Source organism: Lepidochelys kempii, chromosome 9 (assembly GCF_965140285.1).
Source record: "Lepidochelys kempii isolate rLepKem1 chromosome 9, rLepKem1.hap1, whole genome shotgun sequence".
NCBI lineage: Eukaryota > Metazoa > Chordata > Testudines > Cheloniidae > Lepidochelys > Lepidochelys kempii.
This window is the reverse complement of record NC_136388.1, coordinates 20,018,867-20,041,714: the sequence shown is the minus strand read 5'-3', so window position 1 is coordinate 20,041,714 and position 22,848 is coordinate 20,018,867. Positions and strand designations below refer to the sequence as shown.

Below are 22,848 nucleotides of genomic sequence, written 5' to 3'. Positions count from 1 at the left end.
GCAGTGCTAATCTAAAGTAACTGACATTCACTACCACTGCATCATAACACATTATTAAGGTCTCAAAATAGCAAGAGAATTATTAAGATCGTGACAGAATTTTCTGTTTTACAGGGACTATACTCAGTGTCTCACCTTTATTCAGAACCCTCTTTTGTAATTATGCCATGGGAAATTTGAACCCAATTTCAGCCAATGATTAATATGTGTGGAATGATGATGATCTCCCATGTTTGTTGTTTTTTAGGAAATATGGGGAAAATGGAAAAGCCTGATTTCCTTCCCTCCCTGCATAATGCACATTTGCTATCCCATACTCCTACCTAAGCAGTAACGTTGGGACATTAGAAATAATCAGCCACTCATCATTCCCTCCCTCTTGTTCATTTGTATACTTGCGGAGGGTCACTGTTTCCCTAGTTGTTATGGCAACAACTGCCTTTGATAACTGATGTCTCAGACTCCCATAACATTATTATGTTAATTATTAACATAATATACATAATATACATAACATAATATATAATTATGAAATATACATAATTATTATATAACATTATTCCAAAGAAGGATCCTAGGAGGAGATGTAATGAGCTCCTTTTGGGTCTCTACAGGGTAGGTTACACTGTTTCTTTTGAAAGGGCAATTGTTCATTTTATTTTTTTTTTATTTAGAAATACAAGTTTACATGACGATAAGATACAAAATTCCAATTCCTTTTCCTGTATATTTTTACCTGTTTCTTACAAAGTGGAGGCTATGGCTTTCTGAATATTTACCTCTTTAAAAATGGGAAATGTATATCACTGAGCCCTTACTCAGATTCCTGTCACACAACTTTTATATATATATTCAATGGCACTCGAACTTAGTCCTTACTGATGTCTCTTCATAATAAATTTTGTAATATTGGTAATGTACATAGGACTACACTAAACATACTTATCATAGCATCTGCAACTACTATTCATACAGCTTTTGTAATTATCCTTGCTAATTACAGTTGGGATGTAGAATTGGGTACTGTATGCTACATTAAAGCTAGAGAAATTAAAACAGAGCCATTTTATGGAACTATTACGTTTTTGGGGGGGCTGCAGCTCTTAAGGAAGCATTAGCTAATTAAAAACACTAGCATAGTTCCTGAATAAACCACTAAAGTTAAAGGTTACTTTCATACTTGAGTGGTATATGTCAAAACACTTTTTCCTGGTTTGTAGGCCTTGTGGCATATATAATTTAGAAACCGTGTGCACAGTGGAAAAATTCTGTATATAATGGTGACACAAACACATTGGGTAAGGGATCTTGAAAGGAGATTTGCGGTGTTGTCAATTCTCAGGTTCACTTTCTTTAAGAATATTTTTTCAAGTCTCTATCTGACTTTTTAGATCAGTCCTTATCTGTGGGCTGTATTAGTTTTTTTTTTTTTTTCCTGCTTTTTGTGTTTGTAAACTGAGCCTGTTGGAGTGTGAAATCTATCAACAGAGAGAATTTTTAATATTTCACTATATTATATATTTCAGTCTCCAACCATGGTATTGTTTTCAGATTAGGGAGGTTTCTCTAAAACGGTTTCATTTTTTACCTAAATGTACAAATATCTTTAGTATCTTACCTTGCTCCAAGCTGATCAATTGTGATAGAAAATAAATAGACCTAACAGACCCAAAGAAAGGCAATCTTAGATTAAAAATATTTAGGCTTGAAAATATTAGATTTTTATTGTCAAATGTCAATAAACATTGAGTTTGTGACACACACACACAAACTGATGTAAAGTATTTCTGTCGATGATAATCAAAATGTACCGGTAGACAAAATGAAAAAAAAAAGTTAGATTTAAGGATATTTATTTTGTATATTTTGACATATGATCCTTGAAAGATTTATGAATTTGCTTCTGAATAAGCAATGCAAGTGAACTCTTCAACGGTTTGTGGAAACCTCACTGAAATGTTGCTCATGTATGTTTGTGACCTCTGTAAAATGAACATTGATCAATGCTGATGTATCTAAAGAAGTTCCATAACTTTATTGTTCATATGGTGTAAAATCTGTTGGCAGGATCAGGACACCAGCATTCATCCCTAGCATCAATACCAGTTACTTCTACTCTTGCCTTTGAACTTTACTTTGCAATGAATTTCCTAGCTGGACATAATGGATGCAGGGGGAGACTGAGAGTTAGGTGCCTAACTGATATTTGTACTTTTGAAAATCTTTCCTACTGTTTGGAGTAAGTATGGATTGTTATGAGAGAGGAAGGAAAGATCTTGCCATTGGCATGAAAGGGTGAAAGCTTGCGGGGGGAAGTATTGCAGGTAAAACAGATCAAGTAAGATGTATCTAGAGAATCATTAGTATGAAGAGAGATTTAAAATAGAGGACTTGTGTTGTATTTAAAGAGAGAATATCATATCTTTTTGATGGATATGCCCATAAAAATGTTTATTAGACAAAGCCCATTAAGTTTTGGTATCTCAGAATTTTGGGCTGGCTTCAGCCCAGTTGTATAGCATGGTTGTTTTGCTTAACCACTCTTAATGCTTTCTAATGCCCCCATAGCATACAATTAAAATTGACTTCACTGACATCAAGAACAGGCCTTAAAACTGCAGAAACCTCCATTTTATCTTTCAGAGTAACAGCCGTGTTAGTCTGTATTCGCAAAAAGAAAAGGAGTACTTGTGGCACCTTAGAGACTAACCAATTTATTTGAGCATGAGCTTTCGTGAGCTACAGCTCACTTCATCGGATGCATGCCGTGGAAACTGCAGCAGACTTTATTTATACACAGAGAATATGAAAAAATACCTCCTCCCACCCCACTGTCCTGCTGGTAATAGCTTATCTAAAGTGATCATCAGGTGGGCCATTTCCAGCACAAATCCAGGTTTTCTCACCCTTCGCCGCCCCCCCCCCCCCACACACACACACAAATTCACTCTCCTGCTGGTGATAGCCCATCCAAAGTGACAACTCTTTACACAATGTGCATGATAATAAAGTTGGGCCATTTCCTGCACAAATCCAGGTTCTCTCACCCCCTTTCCCCCCTCCCAAAAACCACACACACAAACTCACTATCCTGCTGGTAATAGCTCATCCAAAGTGACCATTCTCCCTACAATGTGCATAATTAAGGTGGGCCATTTCCAGCACAAAGCCAGGTTTTCTCACACACACCCCCCACCCCCATACACACACAAACTCACTCTCCTGCTGGTAATAGCTCATCCAAACTGACCACTCTCCAAGTTTAAATCCAAGTTAAATCAGAACATCTGGGGGGGGGGTAGGAAAAAACAAGAGGAAATAGGCTACCTTGCATAATGACTTAGCCACTCCCAGTCTCTATTTAAGCCTAAATTAATAGTATCCAATTTGCAAATGAATTCCAATTCAGCACTTTCTCGCTGGAGTCTGGATTTGAAGTTTTTTTGTTTTAAGATAGCGACCTTCATGTCTGTGATTGCGTGACCAGAGAGATTGAAGTGTTCTCCGACTGGTTTATGAATGTTATAATTCTTGACATCTGATTTGTGTCCATTTATTCTTTTACGTAGAGACTGTCCAGTTTGACCAATGTACATGGCAGAGGGGCATTGCTGGCACATGATGGCATATATCACATTGGTGGATGTGCAGGTATACGAGCCTCTGATAGTGTGGCTGATGTTATTAGGCCCTGTGATGGTGTCCCCTGAATAGATATGTGGGCACAATTGGCAACGGGCTTTGTTGCAAGGATAAGTTCCTGGGTTAGTGGTTCTGTTGTGTGGTATGTGGTTGTTGGTGAGTATTTGCTTCAGGTTGCGGGGCTGTCTGTAGGCAAGGACTGGCCTGTCTCCCAAGATTTGTGAGAGTGTTGGGTCATCCTTTAGGATAGGTTGTAGATCCTTAATAATGTGTTGGAGGGGTTTTAGTTGGGGGCTGAAGGTGACGGCTAGTGGTGTTCTGTTATTTTCTTTGAAAGTCTCTTATGAATGTTTCCAGGTCCAAATGTATACATCTCTTAATTCAGCATAAAATTTTCTACACTACACTTCTGACCAGTCAAAAAATTATACAAGTTCCGGGCCTGGTATTTTTTATAGCCCTAGGACTGCATAAAAACCCAAGAACATATCCAGGGAAGCAGATAGGAGTTGTTCTCACAAAACCCTCAGGTTTTAGTACTGTCTGCCTTGTGTAAATGCTAAGTAGTATTCTAATTGCTATTATCACCAGGGATTAGATACTACTGGAAGGACAACCTTGGCTGTGGGTGTTCTGTAGGCATTTTCTTTTATTTCCTTAGGGCTCTGGCCTTATATGCTTTTTAGAATTATTATTATTGGGAAACACATTTCAAGACTATATCTGCTTTTTACTTTTGTCTAAAATGTAAGTCACAACTGCAAATCTTTCAAGTGTTCTAACAATTCAGTTTGTGTGCTTCTTACCATATAGATCTGTGCATAGAAACCATAACATACCATGCTGACCATATTTGTCTCCTTGTTTCTTTGTACTCCCCCATCCATCTGTATCCATCTGTTGTCTCTTGTTTTAGATTATAAACTTTTTGGGACAAGGACTGTCTTTTTGTTCCTGATCCATGATAGGAGATTCTAGGTGCAACTGTTCTACTACTAAATAATAATAATAATAATAATAATAATTAATAATTATCCTGGGGAGAAAAATCTCACTGTGAACTTGTGGTACCATTCAAATCAATGGGAATTTTGCCATTGGCTTCAGCAGGACCAGGGTTTCCCTCAACATTCCTGGGTAGCTTTCAGAACTCTGCCTATGAATGTTAGACATTTTCTTGAAGCGTATGGATTTTGTTGTTTTGCTAAGCACAGTCTATATTTGTAGTACTGTACAAAACACAATGATAAAGAACATGCCTGTCCTAAAGTCTAAAAGGGCAGACATAAGGAACACAGATGGTCTAAGAAACATAGCATAGGGAGTCACTTGTTTTTATTTTAAATGAAATAATCTTTAATTTCCCAATGAAACTAGGTCATATTTTCATAGACCAGATGATATTGCAGTTTTTATTCCAGATTTGAGCTGGGAAAGTAATATTGTACCTGTAATACCTTTACTAGTTTATTTAGCAGATATGTTCAGGGATCTGAATTGGGGTATAACATCACCCCTACAATAACCATTAAATAAACCAAAGTGTGGGCTTATCCTGCAAATCTTTACTCATACATGTATTTCTTACTCCCATGAGTAAAGCTTTGCAAGATTGTGCCATATAGCATTAACAAGAATAATTAATTTATCTGTTATTTTAATTACCCAGCCTCATACAAAATCATTCCATATCATTCCAGTTCTAATTTCCCAGGAGGTAGTACACTATGCTACAGCACTATAGTTATTTTTGTGTTCCTTCTGAAGCCGATTCTGAATAGAAAGTGTGCTACTCTTGACCTGGTTCCTGCCTGTTGAGATGTCCCTTTAGATCCGTATAGGCAAAGAATCTATATACGGTATGAGACAGAGGATGCTATGAATCTTTTTCTTTCTCTTTCTGTATAAGTGGTCTTAGCTCTGAAGATTTTAATACATTTTTTTCTAGTCAGAACTTCCAAAAGCTTAGAGTCTTACAGATGTATTTCTTTCCAAAAAAGTATTGTTTCTGCACAAACTGGGAAAGATGAAATCATTTATTTCAGTGAATGGGCTGTGAAGGCTGAAGTACAGATAACTATTATGAAGGATTACAGGACCCCAGACTGAAGAACTCCCAAGAAAGAAATTGTTGTAGCCACCTACAGGAGGAAAAGGGGAAATGAACCGAATGTGTACTATATTTGCATATACAAAGTAGATACTGTGTTTTAAAAGTTGTTGTTCATAATTTGCAGACAGGTTATTTTATTTAATTAACTGCAGAATTTGTGAAGCATTTGTTATTGTTAAAGCTATTCTCCTGAACTGCAAGAAGATGAAGATGTTCAGGTGAAAAGCAATTTAAGAGATTTTGCCATAAATTATTGTATTAATTATTATTATGGATTATTTGCATTACAATAGTGTCTAGGAGCCTAGTCATGAAACAGGACCCCATTGTGCCAGGCACTGTAGAAACACGAAACACAAAGACAGTCCCTGTCCCGATGAGCTTACACTCTAACAGGATCTAATTTAACTTGCCAAATAGCCACCACTGTGATAAAGGAATTAAGTCAGATGCTCTACAGTGTTTCCATAGATAACCAGAAATCCTAAAAAGGCCATGTATGAATCCCTGATATAACTGCAGATCAGCTTGACCAGATGATTTCAGGATGATTAACAGAAATCCTATATTTGGAGAAATGACCATGAATTTTAAAATAGTTCAATACTGACTCAAGTAATGTCATCTCAGAAACCTAATAAACTGTAAAAATTTCTATTTGAAGTCTAATATTTCCATATTGCTTCCTTAAGGAGGTTGATTGAATTGGTGATTAACTGAACAAGCCCTGTCTTGATGAGCAAAAAGAGTGTGTATTTTCAATTATTTAAACTCAGTCAGGTTAGTTGAACACTATTGGAAAACCCTAGTAAGATGCAGGTTGGTATGCTTAAAGCTGTGTTAGCTGGCCATGTGCTAGTCTGGAGGGGAAGTCGAGAAGAGATTCCAGATATTTGTGCTCGGTGTTAGAGGTTAGAAGGCCACTGTTGCTAAATTAACATCATCGATTATTATGTTCCCAGCAATTGGGAAGGAGAGAGGATGAGGAGATCAGTTGGATGGCTACTCTGATGCCTGAAGAATTGTGCCCACTAGCTTGAGCAGAGCTAATGCTTGTCTGCATACTGGGGCTGGGAAGCATGCTCTATACTCCAGTGGCTAGCCTGTGCCGTCACTCTTGCCAGAGTGGCCACACATCTATTTTTACTCTCTAGTTCAAGCAGAGCTAGCCCGTGTCTGTCCATTCAGGTTGGGAGGTACACTAATAGTTGTGTAAACATACCCTCAGAGATTTCTGCTATATCTAAACTAGGAGGTGCCTTTGGTACCTGTGTAGTAATAGCAAATTCTGACATTTTCATGTCTTCTTCTGTACCTACATCACAGGCATAATGTGGGAATTAAATAGCTAATATTTGTAAAATACTCTGAGGATGGAAAAGTGTTTAAGTATTTATTATCAAATAGAATAAAGATATTGAATTTCAATGGAACAAATTTTAGAAAAACTGACAATATGTAGGGGAATAGAATAGGAGTAGAAAGGAGATAGAGAAGGGCAACAAAAAGTTTTTGTAAAAGATAAGTTAATGAATATCCAATGTTTATGTGCCATCTAGGAGTCAAAGCAATATCAAGAGGTAATAATGGGGGGGAGGGATAGTTCAGTGGTTTGAGCATTGGCCTGCTAAACCCAGGGTTGTGAATTCAATCCTTGAGGGGGCCATTTAGGGATCTGGGGCAAAAATAAGGGATGGTACTTGGTCCTGCTGTGAAGGCAGGGGACTGGACTCAACAACCTTTCAAGGTCGCTTCCAGTTCTATGAGATAGGTATATCTCCATATTATTATTATAAGAGGTAATAATGTGCAAAATGTACTTTAAGCGAGAGAGTCAAGTGAGGGATAAATAATATTTTTGGCTTGTCAGTTATTTTATTTTTCTCTATTTTCTCTTTGTTTTTTAAGCAAATGTTGAGTTTGTGTCAATTTTAATCCAGACTCATCACCCAGGTACACAAGAGGAATGGAAATCTGGAATGAGGAGGAAAGAAATAGTTTAGCAGATGGTAAGAAACAAAAAGCTACAGCACAGAACCAAAGGCAGACTGTAAAAACGGGTAATATTTCAAGTACGTAACCAAGTAGTCAGTGAGGGAAGCAGTAGGACCTCCTAAAAATGGCAAGTGACATTTATAGACAGAAAGGTAGGCATTGCTTAAGAAAATAAAATAAAAATGAATTCTTTATCTGTGTTTAAAAGGAAGATGAGCAACAAAGACTAGAATTTGACCTAAATTTTCCAGTGGGAATAAAACTAAAAGTGATAAAAAAAACCCAAAAAAACCCGAAGATCTTGTTAGGAAAGGGGATCTAAAAATTGTCCAAAAACTATTAAAATGTCCTGGTTCAGATTTTGAAAAAAGTGGTCAAAGAGGTAGGTAAGTCTTAAATACATTTAATTGGTCAGAGAGAAGGTTATATAATACCTACTCGATCTGGAGAAGATTCAGAAAAACTCTAAACCCTGAATGATTGATATAAGTTGCGAAGATATCAGAAATTCTTAAAAAGCACAGAAAGCAGAGAACATCTTCAAAATTATGATTAAACTAACCACATCCAGGAATGCATTTACAGCAGGTCATCCCTAATGAAACAAACATTTTTTTTAAAGTAAGCAACAGAAAATTGACACATGGTAAGTTTTTGATATACTTCGTCTTCATTAAATTAGCACAGTAATACACAGTATCTAAATGGCCCCTAAATATGGAAAGAGATAAACTACTTCAGCAGATGAAGAACTGGGTTTTGTAGGAAAGACAAAATAAGTGGAAGCAGATCATACTGAAAGGAAGTGGGGATGTAACAATGTTCCGAATCAGAACCAATTGCCTTCACTTTATGTTCTATATCAATGACCTCAGAAAGGTGCATGTATTTGGGAGAGAAAATTTACTGCTGATTAACTGCTGGGATGCTTGACATTGGACTATGAGTGCAAAGGAGGAAGCAGATGAGGGGTGGGGTGAGATGGAATTGAGAATTTGTTGGGTCTGCTAGGAGACAAGCAAATAAGTGACTTATGCAATTAACAGTAGAGAAATATGAGGTGAAAATAGAGAAAGGAAATAAACAGTAATCTCAGCACTCATATGCTATAAAATATTCCAGCAGGAGAAACATCTGGGACTCTGGAGGATAGAATGAAAATAAAACCTTTGGCATAATGCTCAATGGCATTAAAAATGATTCTAAGTACAAATACAGAAAGTGGATATTACTTAGAGGGATTTATTTTTAGTACTATGCAAAGGGGTATCAATTTAGCAACAGTCAGACTGTATTTTAAATTGTGTGCAATTCATCTCACCTTATTACAGCAAGATTTTATAGCTATACATACAGGTGGTACAGCAAAGGACTGCAGAAGGCAATAGTCTTATGCAAGCACTCAGGATTTTATTTCTTTCAAAGGCAAAAACTATGTTATAATATGATTATGTTGTTATAAGTGATTGAAACAAAGATTCTAAATATGTTCTGGAGAAACTTGGGCTAAATCCTGCTCTTGGCTCAAAGGTGCAATAAGAGATTCATTTTTGCAAACGGGAGCTGAACATGGACTCAGATTTTATTTGTTTGTTTTTCAAGGGGTAATGAGGAAGATTCAAGGAATAGTCAGAAAGCGGGAGAGCAGACTTTTATATGCAATTTGTATTATGTATAAAGGTGTTGGAATGGATGAACTTTTGCTGTTTTTCATCCTAAAATTTCTTATGATATAAAATGCAGATCTGTGTGTGTTCTTCTGAGTATTTGGGAAGGATTCTAGAGATGAATCAGTGGCGTATAGAGGATTCTGAGGTGGCTATATTTTGATACTACAAGAGTCTGTGCATAAAGGGCTTATAGGAAGGGCCACATTCCACCATTGGATGTACAGATGGGGGATCTCAATGAAATCCCACTGGGATCACTGTGCATGCATCAAAAACTGGAAATTAGCCTTTGTGGAAAATATGATGAATTGTTAAGCTACAAAAGAGCCAGATAAGAAAAGAAAATAATTGGAACTTCTTTAAAAACAGAATGGAACTATTGTAATACCAAGGACTAATTTTAATTTTTTCAGGCAACTGTAATGTGATGCATTTGTTAGCAAAGGGATTAAAAGAAGTTCCATCTATGTTATTCTAATGTTTAATTAATAAATTAGGGGGATTGACATTTGAATAATTATAAAGAAATTGGGATGAGGAAATAAGGAGGGGTCTGTTAAGAAGGAGAGTGTTCTTTCTGAGTTAAAGTAATTTTGACATTAAACTCAAAGGCCACACTGATCATTCAGTGTAGAATATAAAACCAATTTTCTATGTAGAGCATGAAATAATCACATTGGTTCATTCATCAAAAGTGTGATCTGGCTGATCAAAATTGAGTGATAACAGGGTTTGTCTATTTTCTTCATTTCCAGCTCTCTGGATTCTTATAGGCTAGTGCAACATTTCTGGGTGCTGGAAGGGGGTTTAAAACTAATAATCTGTTTCGCATGAGTCTCCTAAGTCCCAATATAATATGTTTGAGCCAATGGTAGGGAAGGGAAGAAGGGCCATGTAGTGATACTGATTTAGTACATTGATTTTAGGACTTTGACATATGAAAACTGGACTTTCAAAATTATTGAAGATTTGAGTGAACTGAAAATCTCAGTCTGCACTTCTGTGAGACTGATCAGAACCAGTAATGTGAAAAATTAATGTATATCAGCAAGAAACAGAGTTTAAAATGAAATGTTTATAGTAAAATTAGCTACATGACTTCTTTAAGGTTTAACTCTGAAGCACTGCAATTCTGAGAGAGTCAAATCAAATATTTCATTTAGGCTATATATCAAAGTTTTAGTGGATTGAGGAAAGTTGTACATGTACATGGATTGGTTTGGTGCAGTCCCACAAATCATATTTTGTGGGATGCAGTGGACCGTAAAATTGGAAAATAGGTACTATTACTGCATTCAATGAATGCAAACCTATATGAGGAGACTTAATGTTCCTGTCTGGAGTGTGGAGCATTTAAGAGGATAGATTTTTAATAGCACTTATTATACTTTTATATAATTTCTGCCGCATCCAAAAAAAAAACTTCTGTCAAATGCAATACAAATAGCTTTGTTGTTTAGAGAAGCCAATAAATGGAATGTGTAGAATTTTTGAAAGATAGGAAAAATTCCTTCAAAAATGCCTGGGAGCAAGAAAATCAAAGAAACTGTAGTTACTACAAAATGAGAACAAAGGAAAGACCCATTTGAGATTACAGGCTAGTCAACATAATGTATACCAAGTGCACTTGTACACTCATTTGAAGTAGGTTGTAGGCTGGCCTATTTGTCACAGCTTAAAAAAGTAAAATCAATTGTAAGAAATATCATAATTATATGTATTTAGCTTTATCATGGAGAAGGCTGTAAAATCTCATGAAAATGAGAGAAATATTTGTATTTAAACAATCCGAATAACAAAAAATATTTAAATGTTTCCCCACACTCTGTTCTCAACTAATGGCTCTGATACATACAAGTGAATAATGTACATCTCTAAACTGTCCCCCTCCTGCACTGGCTTATTTACTGAGCAGCATACTTTCCATGTGGATACTAGGTATTACTTTTTAGTGACACTATTGGTCTCTCTAAGGGGTAATAAAGTGTCAGCAAAGGAAGAGTTAGATGTGGCTTTGGAGTTTAGGGATCTGCAATGTGAATGGAGAGATCTAACACCCTGACTCTCAGACAGTCAACAAACCAGTTGTAGGATGGTGAGGTAAGTCATAGTACTACAAGAGTGTGGGGAGGCTGAGATGTACCCAGTCAAAGCAATACAGACTTGCCTAGTCTGGAGGCTGCTGGTGCTAGGGCACTCTTCCTCTCCCCCCCCCCCCCCCCCACCCAGGGAAGAGAGTTACTTCAGAAAATGAAATTTCAGTTCATGGTAATCTCAGTGAGTGCCTATTCTTGAAGTTCCCCTGGTGAACTGGGATCCTATTTGTTCCAGACTGGAGTGGTTATATCCATGTCACATCTTGGAGTAGGAGCTCAGTGGGTTATTCCCATCAATGGTGCCACCCAAATGAATAAAAGAGGCCTCTGTTGGGGAGGACAGTTCAGTGGCTATGTCCTAAATTCTTCCTGTTTATCTCTTTTTTCAGGCTCAAATGAATGGGTCAAAGGAGTTGGAGTGGCTGGAGTCAGGTCCTTTTCCCGGGGGTAATTGTAACCTGGTTTGAGAAGCTGCATACACAGAGCCTTTGTGAATAGACAAGGCCATGCGAGAGGGGTAAATCTAAACTATGTGAGTGGAAAAGGTGGCTGACTGCTTATCATGAAATTACATATCCACTGCTAGAGTTATTCCAGGAAGAGGCAGCAGACTCTCCAACTAACGAGTGGATCTGACTGTGGATACTATTAAAGAAGGGATGAGTAACAATCTGGGAATCCCGTACTGGCGTGGGGAAGTCAACCAAGTAAATTGCTGGTGCCTCCTAGTGGCAGGTGCCCAGTGAAGGTACTCATTTAATAGAGGCACTGGTTCCCTGATAAACCAGAATTGGAAGCAGATTAGGAGAAGACATTTCCTAAAGATTGGGGAATGGGTTGGGACTCCTAATGGCTGGTACAGTTAGGAGACAACTCCCTCTCCCCTACCCCCTTAATGGTCAAATGAGGGAGGGTAGTGGGGTCCCAGGATTGGTGCTGGGACCTGGTTAGCAGGGTTGGGGGGCTAGCAGTAGTTTTGCTCCAGGTGTTAAAGAGTATAAAGGAAGGATGAACCGCTCTGGATGAGTTATTACTGGATAGTTCCCAGATGTGTTAGTAATAAAGCTGAGGCCTAGTTAAACCATATTCCTGTTGTCTTGTCTTCCTACTCTGTCAAACCCATCAAAGGCTTGCCCCAAACACAACAGGGAGTACGTAGTAATGCTAACTCTAACATCTTAAGCTACCATAGAAAGCAGTAAGACAGCCACATGACTTGGGGATATGGGATCATGTCACATACAGTGCCTGCTTCCTGACCCTCTATTCTGGCTGGCTATTTCTGTTTTTCTGCACACACTGTGGAAGGCACAAAGCTGGTGTGGAAGAGCTAGCAGCTATGCTGTGTGAGAAGTAAACCACATGTCTGCCTTTCCTGTCTGTGCTGTCCCCAGGGCTTGATTTGTATGCAGTTACTATTCATTTGCTCCCCTCAATGCTGTGCGTGGGAGTAGAGTTCTCCTGTGTCAATATACGGCAATCTTGATTGCTAAAGATATCAAACTTTATTAAGATATCCCCCCTTTATAAATTAAAAACTTTTTTTTTACATTTAACACTATTATAAATGCTGGAGGAGGGGCAGGGTTTGGGGTAGAGGCTGACCGCTCGCAACACCCCCATGTTATAACCTTGCGACCCCGAGGGGTCACGACCCTCAGTTTGAGAACCTCTGATCTAAGGTGCTGGTCAGCTGAGGGTGAGCACCTCTCAAGATCCAGTCCATAGCTGGACTAAAGTCCATAGCAGGGATACACAGATTGATATATTCTTTAGTGCAACAAGACCCTATCACCATCTATTGTTTATATCATATAGAAGCATGTTTGATCCCAAGTGACATATGTGTATGAATTGCAACATTATTGTAATGGCATTATTTTTGGCTTATTAATTTTTTTATACTATAGGTAAGGACAATTTATCTTATTCAACTTTTCTTTGATTTTAAAGAGACATTGTCAGCTGAATTTGGCCTCAAGTGTACATTTTTGTAAAAACAACCTTTTACAAACTCTCAGACCTTTGACATGTTTTCATGCACTAAAAGACAATCCAACAGAAAGTTGGTTTTAAGAATTTTGCTATCTAAACATTGTACCTTATATAACCTAAATGTGGAACTGGCTTAAATGATCTTTATGTCCAAGCTTGAGAGATAGCGTGCTCAAAGTGGGGGCATCACAAGGGTTCACAGACCTAGCAAAATAAATAAAAAAACAAATAAATAAAAATCAAGCCATGTTGCAGAGGGCAGCACTTAAGAACTGCCTTACCAAAGTTATTGCTCCCAGATTAATATTAGTTCCCACCACAACCACTTATTTCAGGCCATAAAGAGTCAAAAGGCAGCTGGATTTTAAAAATTCTTTCAGCTTAAATATTTTAGTGTTGCTGGTGACATGTTTGTTTAAAATGCACTAAACTTACAATGTCCCAATAAAAATGGATTAATAGGACTGATCATAAACAGTTTACAAAAGTGTATACATCTTTGCATTTCAGCAAACACACACTAACATTTTATAACTCTTAATTTCTCTCTTTTGAATACTGGTTCTATAACATTTATTAAAAATTATTTTGCGGTGTCATGTGACTGTTGTGTACCATGCTTTGGTGTCACCTGACCTATTTTTGCATTCTGAAACCCTGAAAACAGTGTGATGTACATGACCTATTTTATTTCCGCACAAACCAAACAAGATTACTAGTCTCTTACAGTTTTACAATATGTTATGTACAAAACTTAGTAAAATGGAAGGAGGTCACTTTTTTGATACAGTACAGAGTTTGCTGTTTGATTCCTACTTAGGGTATAAAAGTCCATGCTTATATTATTTCATGTGTAAGAGAGTGGATACTCCTTTTTAAGGGAAAACTTCTGTTTAGATGATTAAATGATATATCTCTGAGATCTGAATGCTAAAATAAGTTCTCACAGTTCGCTGGAGCAATGACCTGGAAAAGGGGAAAAGAAGATATTTTAATAAAGAAACAGTGGTTAAATGCTACATGGCTAATAACCCCTGTTATCTCTAATTAGTTTCTAAGAGTTCGCATGGATTTCTGACACAATAATGGTATACTGCATGAGTGGAATGCATCAATAACAGGTGAGTGAGTATGATTTATTTCTGCAGCTTCCCCTTGTGGAATAATCAAACACACTGAATGGCAGATGTATAGAAAATATGAGTAAATCATGGAAGTCTGTACATTGTTGAGATTGTAAAAGCTCCACTTTAAATTATATTTAGACATTTTCCATTAGCATTTTCTCCATATAATTGTATGTCTGCACCCATCTGGAACTAATTTGAAAATCAGAGGTTAATGGTCACAAAAGATGACTTGTACCAATTACATGGAATATTTATAAGTTCAGTCTCAATGCCAGTTCCCACTTTAAATGTTGTTTTCACTTGTCTGGCAGTGACTCCAATAATTGTTTTAACTGTTACATTGTTAACATATAATTAACATAGAATCCAGCTACAGTAATGGCATTTTTGAAAATTGCTGTTTGACAGAGAATCCCTATTCACTATAATAGTATATTCCTTTAAAACACTAAGAAAATATAGATTGTTTCAGAAACAATAACAAAAGTTATTATAAGACCTCTGTATGGGGATTTATCACCCCTTTGAAGTTCCTATAGTGAGACTTCCTGACATCATTAAATTATATAGTGTGACAGGGTCAGGCCAGATGGCTATAGGAGAGTAATAGAAGGCAGATATATTAGCCCCAGGTTAAGTAGGTCCCTTTTCCCTGGGTTAGGTAATAGGGAAGGTTCCAGAACAATCAGGAACCTTCTGGAGACAATTAAGACAGACAGGCTGATTAGAACACCTGCAGCCAATCAAGAAGCTGCTAGAATCAATTAAGGCAGGCTAATCAGGGCACCTGGGTTTAAAAAGGAGCTCACTTCAATTTGTGGTGTGCGTGTAAGGAGCTGGGAGCAAGAGGTGCTAGAAACTGAGAGTGAGAACGCATACTGTTGGAGGACTGAGGTGTACAAGTGTTATCAGACATCAGGAGGAAGGTCCTATGGTGAGGATAAAGAAGGTGTTGGGAGGAGGCCATGGGGAAGTAGCCCAGGGAGGAGGAGTTGTTGCACAGCTGTTCCAGGAGCATTCTAAACAGCTGCATTCCACAGGGCCCTGGGCTGGAACCCGGAGTATAGGGCTGGCCTGGGTTCCCCCCAAACCTCCCAACTCCTGGTCAGACACAGGAGGAGTTGACCTGGACTGTGGGCTCATGAAAAAGGCCAAACTGAGGGCTGCTGAGAAGCTCCAAGGTGAGCAAATCCGCCAATAAGCACAAGACCCACCAAGGTAGAGGAGGAAGTTTGTCACAATAGTGTCTGTATTTGTATATATGCAACATTGTTGTGTTGTTTGTTTGTTTTTTTAAAAGGCAGACCATTCTCATTCCATTAAAAGAAGTTTTCTCCAAAGTGAGCTCTCTCAGGCTGCAAATTAATTGTGTGCAAGGGTTAACTTAAAAGTTAAAGTCACAGTGACCACAGGTTGTTTCTTTTTTACAGGAATTGTATGACTGTCTTGAGTGTTTGTTTGAAGTCTCACTGATGGAAAGTGCTTTTTGTTTGTTGTTTAATTTTTTGGTTTAAAAGATGTTTGTTTAGAGAAAATATTCTGGAGAGATCCCCTTGATCAAAGCATGGGTGATTGTCTTTCCATTGGCCCTGATCAAAGTATGTGCTCTATGTGTCTACATCTCAACAAATAGAGTGTCTCAGGAAGATATTGGCCCACATGAGAGGATGTCATAAAGGCTTTCACTAACCTTTCATTTCAGTTACCCTTCCACATATATAATCCAGTTATAAATTCCCTCAAAGTAGCAACCAGAACTTTTGCTCTCACCTATGTGAGTGTAGGTGGGTAAACCAAAAGGATATGTGAATGGCATTCACATGCTTTGTTTTGCCCAGGTGTTGAAAGCATCATTGGTGTGATGCTCTTAGGGGAGAACTGATTAATGGAGATCATTCCAAGGTAAGGTTCTCAAATTTGGTTTTCTGCTTAGCAACATATTGTACTGTATGTTGGGCCAATGGGAAGTAAGAAGACTAAATCCTAGATAGAATTAAAGGTGTGTCATTAGAGGTTAGGGATAATGCACAAGACATAATTTGTCAGATTTAGCCTCTTTCTGTGCATGTGGAATATCTACAAGCAGATTTGGGTTTCCTGGATATTATTAATTATTCAAATGTAATAAATGAATATCTTTTTAACATTGTTTTACACTGAGCATTAACTGTGAATATTCAAAATTTGAGCTGTGGCACTGTGATGTGATTGGCCAGAAAGGTCATGTAGTATTAAGCGTATCATCAAATTAAATAGAAAATCATATTCCTGGCTGTAGAATTATATAGGAAGGTTAACAATATATAAAAAAGAATATCAGTGTCTACCGCATCTTATACAGTTTTAGAATTGTATCCACAGAAAATCTACTGAATTTCTATTTAACCCTTATTAAATTCTATAGAACTTTCCCATAAGGGCTGTCATTTCCATCTAAGAAAACCCACAGAAACAAAACACACAAAACAGAAGAAAACCACCAAAAACCCTCCAGCACATCTACATCATCTACTACAGAACTATTGAATTAATAATACAATATTGAAGAATGCTGTAATATCAACAATCATTTATAAATGAGCACAATAGGACAAATTTCACCCTCATGCATCTCTCTTAACTATTATTTTATAGTTGATTATATTCTAATAAACTACCACATTTAGGCCCCAATCCAGAAAACAAATACATGCTTAAATTTACCCACATCAATGGTCTCATTGAAATTAATGGAATCATACATGTTAATAAAGTTAAGCACCTACTTAAATGTTTGCAGAATCTGGCCTTATCTTTACTCTTCCTTTCTTAAGGGGAAAGGTTGCACTCACTGAAGTCTTCAACTTTCATGAGTCCTCTTTCCTTATTCCCTACTAAGCTTTAAATTTGTATCTTTCAACTTTACCCTAGTGGGGACAAGTTACTTAAAGTATTTTTCAAGGTTAAATGATTTAATAAGGGGACTTCTCTGGACCTCTCAAATCTATGAAGCCCAGGGCTCTAATATTATTGCTCAGCAGGGGTTCAAGAATGGTTTGGATTTTACTTTAATTTACATTTGCCTAGCTTCTAAAATGTAGATGACAAAGAATGTCAGCAATATGATAGATAGTGATGTCAATGGTCAACAAAAAAAATGGATCTCTCTTTAGATAGAAGAGAATTTAAGATAAGTCTAAATAGATGGGCTAGTAGCAAAAAACTATAGTCTCTGAGTTTGGAAAAAACTTTTGTGGGCAATGGTACTCAAACCTTTCGTGTTGATTATTCTTTCAAACAGTGCAAGAATGATTTTCCATTTACCCAGCAAACATAAGGTTAATTATCTCAAAGAAAAAACACAGTATGTAACCACTATATTTCATTCTGTTAAAAAGTATATCAAGATTTATTGAACTAGAAGATATTTATCATTTTGTTTATATCAAACCTTTAGATTTGGCAATCTTACTAATGACTTGGGGAAATATGAGATGCACTTTTTTTTTTAATCCAGAGGTTGAATTGTGTTGGCTTGAGGTATTTCTAATACATTTTCTTGGCAAGTCACATTAGCATAATCTTATATACCCTTCAAGGTTCAAGGAGGAGTTCAATACATTTAAATGTAAACAGCTTCCCATTAAAATATATATCTTGGAGGAAATCTTGCAGGATCAACACTGCTGAGTAGCTCCCGAAGGATATATAAGTATGCACTTTTTTCCAGAGCACTAGACTTGTTGTATGATGGCACAGTTCCTTGCCCTTTCAAAACAGGAGCCTCAAATGGATTAATAAGGCATGGAAACCAGAAGTCTGTCATACAGAGTTGGGCTATTTTCATCACAGGCCATAGAACACAGTTAACCTCCATTATCATCAACAGCTTACAAACCACACTGGATGGTCGGAGAGAATCAGATTAAATTTGTCAAACTACAGTGAACATTGGCTTAAGTGCAATGATGGGCCTGCAACTAGTAACCTCTTGCAAGCTTGAGAATTAACTCCATTTCCTTACCATACTTTTCCTCCATCACACAGGATTTGTTAAAGCATAATACTGTAGAGATGCACATGACAGCTTGGCTACTCATATGCATTTTTTTTTAAAAGCATCAACTGGTAGATGCACAAATAGTTATGTATTTGTACACAGATGCAATATAAGAGGAAAGAGGAAAATAATCAAGGTACATAGAGTATGAGAAAGCTGGTGCTACCTCTTACAGGAGTGTTCTATATCTGTGTATTTGCAAATAACTAACTAATAGGTAAGGTGTTGCTGGTACATGATGCTCAAGAATATGTAGCATGGTTTATGAGTTTATTGGTTCTGTAGGATGAATATAATTTGTTGTACACAGCAAATGGCTTCCTCTGGCAGCTCTCAACACTGTCAACACTAACAGACATTTGTTAAGCCCATGATACTCTATGGCCTCTGTGCCATCCCACCCACCCCAGGATCCCTCATCTTGGCCCTATGACCTTTGCTCCTCTCCTAATTTTCTCATTTTTGCCCCTCCCCCACAATCATTTGCCTACTGGGCTCAGTCATTCCTCCCGAACATTTGAGGGGATGGAACTTTAGGTTTGGGCCGCTTAGGCCCACCTACACCAATATGTGCAATAGGTACTCTAATTTGTCACCTGTTTTCCAAATTCTTCCCACTGTGGGAAACCTGCATCGATGTCAGGAATCTGATTCTGAGCTACAGCACTTTCTCTGTGGGGAGTAGTGGGGTTAGCATATGCCATAACAACAAATAGGAGGAGTTCCATTGGCATAAATCAGACAGTGGTATAGTGTTCTGAGCTCCAAATAGATCCTGGGTTACTTATGAAAGGGTACCTCACCTATACTGAGGCCCAGAAAGTCTCATGCTCAGTCCCCCAACCATTTGTCAGTGTCTCCTTGCTGGCCATTGCCCTGAATTTTTTACGATTATGCTTGTTCACTCAGTAAAGGGGTCACGAGAAGCTAATGGTGGGGAATCAACATGAGGCTTAACAAGGATAGATATTATGTCGAAGAGGGCAAGCATCCAAATACACAGTCCAGTGAACCTGAGGAAAATCATCTATGATTGAGAAAAGGGGCAGAACTCCTGTTCAATGGATCCTCCTCTTGTCATGTTTGCCCCAATGCTATGATCTCTAGCATCCAGAGAAACGAGCTGACTCTTCCACCAATAAGTGCCATTTTTCTGAGGATTTATTTCTGCATCTCTATCAGGTGCACAGTTGCACAGTTTCCCAGTTTGTTTCATCTTTGTCAGCTTGTATAATGTAACAGGGTAGTCTTTTGAGCAACCATGGGCAAACCCCCTAACGGCCAAGGGTTCTGGTATTGTAATCTATAGAGTGAGCACATGACTGGGAGGGGTTGTGTGACCACATGCTGAAAGCAGGTCTGATCCAAAAGAGGCAGCCTTCTCTTAAGAGATATATCAGGTTCTAGCAAGACCTTGGTTTAGGGCTCTCCACAGAGGCCCAAGGAAGAGGCCTGGAGAAGAACAGTGGTTTGGAAAAGTGCTGGGAAATGGCTGGCAAGATGGCCTGAATAGAGACAATAATTCTAAGCAGTGGCTCTCTCTGTACTTTAAAATAGCAGGACCTGTAGAAGGCTGACGGTATGAGCCCTCATGATACCACCTAGAGGATGGTGAGAACACCTCTGTGACCCAGAGATAAAGGAATTTGAAGAGCCAAGGAACTATTTAATCTGTAATACAGTTGGTTGAAGTTGGATTTATAAGATGAAGGTTGTGGCCCAGGGAGCCCTCGGACGTATTTTGCTTTGTGTTGGGAGTCATGTTACAATAGAAGAAGAGGATGTCTTAGTGTGGCTGGAGGGCCAAAGCACAAAAGATCACAAGCTACCACAAGAGCAAGGGAAAACTGAGAGTGGACATGTCTCTATGCAGGGGATTAGTAAATTCTATCTTCACATAATTTGTATATTAATTTTGTCTGTAAATCTCCTTATCTCTTAATAAAAAGGGAATAAGATGAGTTACAGGAGAACTGACTAAACAAACTAACAGCTGCATCAATGGAAATCAGTGGGGCTCTAGGTCTGTGCTACTGATCTGATTTCAAGATTGTTTCCAAAGGCCCCAGTCCTGAAAACACTTACTATGTGCCTAACTTTATGTCCTTGAATAGTGTACCATTGGAGTCAGAGATTATTCATGTGCATAAAATTCAACAAGTGGGTGCATGTTTCCAGGATTGGGACCTCAATCAAAAAAGTATTTGTTTTATATTGGTGAGATTTAATTTTAAAATCAATAGATACCTTTAAAAAATTTAATAGGATGAGACTTTGTCAGATTTATTTCACAGGAATGACTGAACTGTAAACAAGTGAATAAATGGTGCTTCTAATGGAAGTACTGATATGACCTTCAGTATCAAATTACAGAAAGCCCCCTCGCCTATGGGCATCTGACAACCTGATTTACAGATTATTAGGAAGTCACAGACAGACTGGATTCCCAAGCCCATTGTAGTTTTCTAATTTACTAGATACAATCCGATAGCTTACACCACCTATTTCCACTGTCCAAATAAGAGTACAACACAATAAATGTTTGGCATGTGGAAAAGATGGTCCAAATTAGTAATGTAGTGCAGTTACATTAGCCATCTTTCTTTACTGTGGTTTTTGTATAGTGTATTTCAGTCAATAACAAGTGCTGTTTTGACTGCCATCCAGAATGATTCTTAGTTTTTGACCTCTGCTCTCATTCCCAAAGCTGATGTCATGAGCAGAAAATAAATTGTCCAATGATCTGGCACCAGCAGTCTCCTCTTGAGAGTTAAATAAACCAAGAATATTCTATTCTTAATTCAATGGGATTTTTTTCCATTTGAGTTCAGTGAATGTACAAATGCATTGCTTTCCCCTGTTCAGTTGTATATTGTTTTATTATGTCATTAGTACTACAGATGGAACTTTTGAAAATGTCTTGATCTATATTGTTCTTCAGTCCAAGGGCAATATAACAATTAGAGAGCTGATATAAGTTTTAAAAGAGCCCAAAACTTAAACTATTCTCAAATGGTTTGTATCCGAAACAATGCTTTATTCATTTTCTACAGGCTGTTTCCTATTCTTTGCAACTGTGAAGGAAAAAGAGTACATTCTTCTATCTACAACAAATATACAATAGAAAACATTATTTTGATAAGGTAAACTATAGGATAACAAACTTTAATAACGATGGTGACCATCACAAAAGCCTCCCCCCTCCCAAAAAAAAGGGGGGAAAGTTAGCCACACATAAACAGCTTAACAACATTATTTAAAGAAATTACATTCAAAGGCATCATTCCTATAGTCCTTCTGTACCTTAAATTCGTTTTGATTTCAATACGAGTTATGCACATGGGACCATTGTATGATCTATTCTTACCTTGATTACTCAACTCTGCTATCTGAAATGGCTATCCAACACAGGATTATGTCCTCTGACATCAATTAATTCCATTACAATTCCCTTTAACCCAAATTCACTTAATCTCCAGTGACATTTGGATATCTGGGGCAACATTTATTACGTTATATAGCTGAAAAGATAAAGTTTAAATCAAATTTAATGTGATAAATCCAATTCACTGTATTCACAACATTCATACTGATGATTCCTCATACAACACATCTTTTAAAAACAATCAGAATAATTCAGGTCCATATAACAGAATGAAGCAGCTCTACTCTGAATCCTGCAGCAGAGTTAAAATGCATGCTGAACTCTCCTGCAGCCTGATCACATACAGGTGGAGAGGTTTGGGGTGGTTAAGGTAATAAGTAATGGCTCCTGACCAAGGGCAATGAGATGCTAAAACCAATGTTTCCAAACTTGGATGCCTAGAGTTGGTCACCCTCAAAGCAGTATTGCATGAGTCTGCATAACCCCTCAATCCTAATCTAGCCATTCTTGCTAAATTCCTCACCACTCTCATTCCATAGTGCTCAGATCAATGAGTACATAGAGGTTCAGGCTGTCTGCTTCTCCATCTGTTCTTACCGAGCTCCTCACAGCAAGGACCATCCTTCCTCAGTATTTGGAAAGCCCTTACCACATAGTGCTACTGTAAAAAACTAAAAATAATATTGTTGAGTAATGTATACATTTCACTTAACTAAGTGAAAGACTTTCTAAAAAGGCACAGCAAACACTCTCAATACAAGAGCTTTGGCTCTGTGCAAGTTT

At 37.7% G+C, this 22,848-nt stretch overlaps 1 long non-coding RNA gene across 3 annotated transcripts in view; it reads left to right on the top strand.

Moving 5' to 3' along the window:
- LOC140916868 (uncharacterized) overlaps positions 1-22,848 on the top strand; it is a 312,730-nt gene that overhangs the window by 94,889 nt on the left and 194,993 nt on the right. For 2 of the 3 annotated variants that reach the window (XR_012160673.2, XR_012160674.1), the window contains exon 2: positions 11,906-12,048. The exons of the other annotated variant lie outside the window; for it this stretch is intronic. This is a non-coding gene — a long non-coding RNA (uncharacterized LOC140916868). The remainder of the gene's footprint in view (positions 1-11,905; positions 12,049-22,848) is intronic. 3 annotated transcript variants of the gene reach the window in all.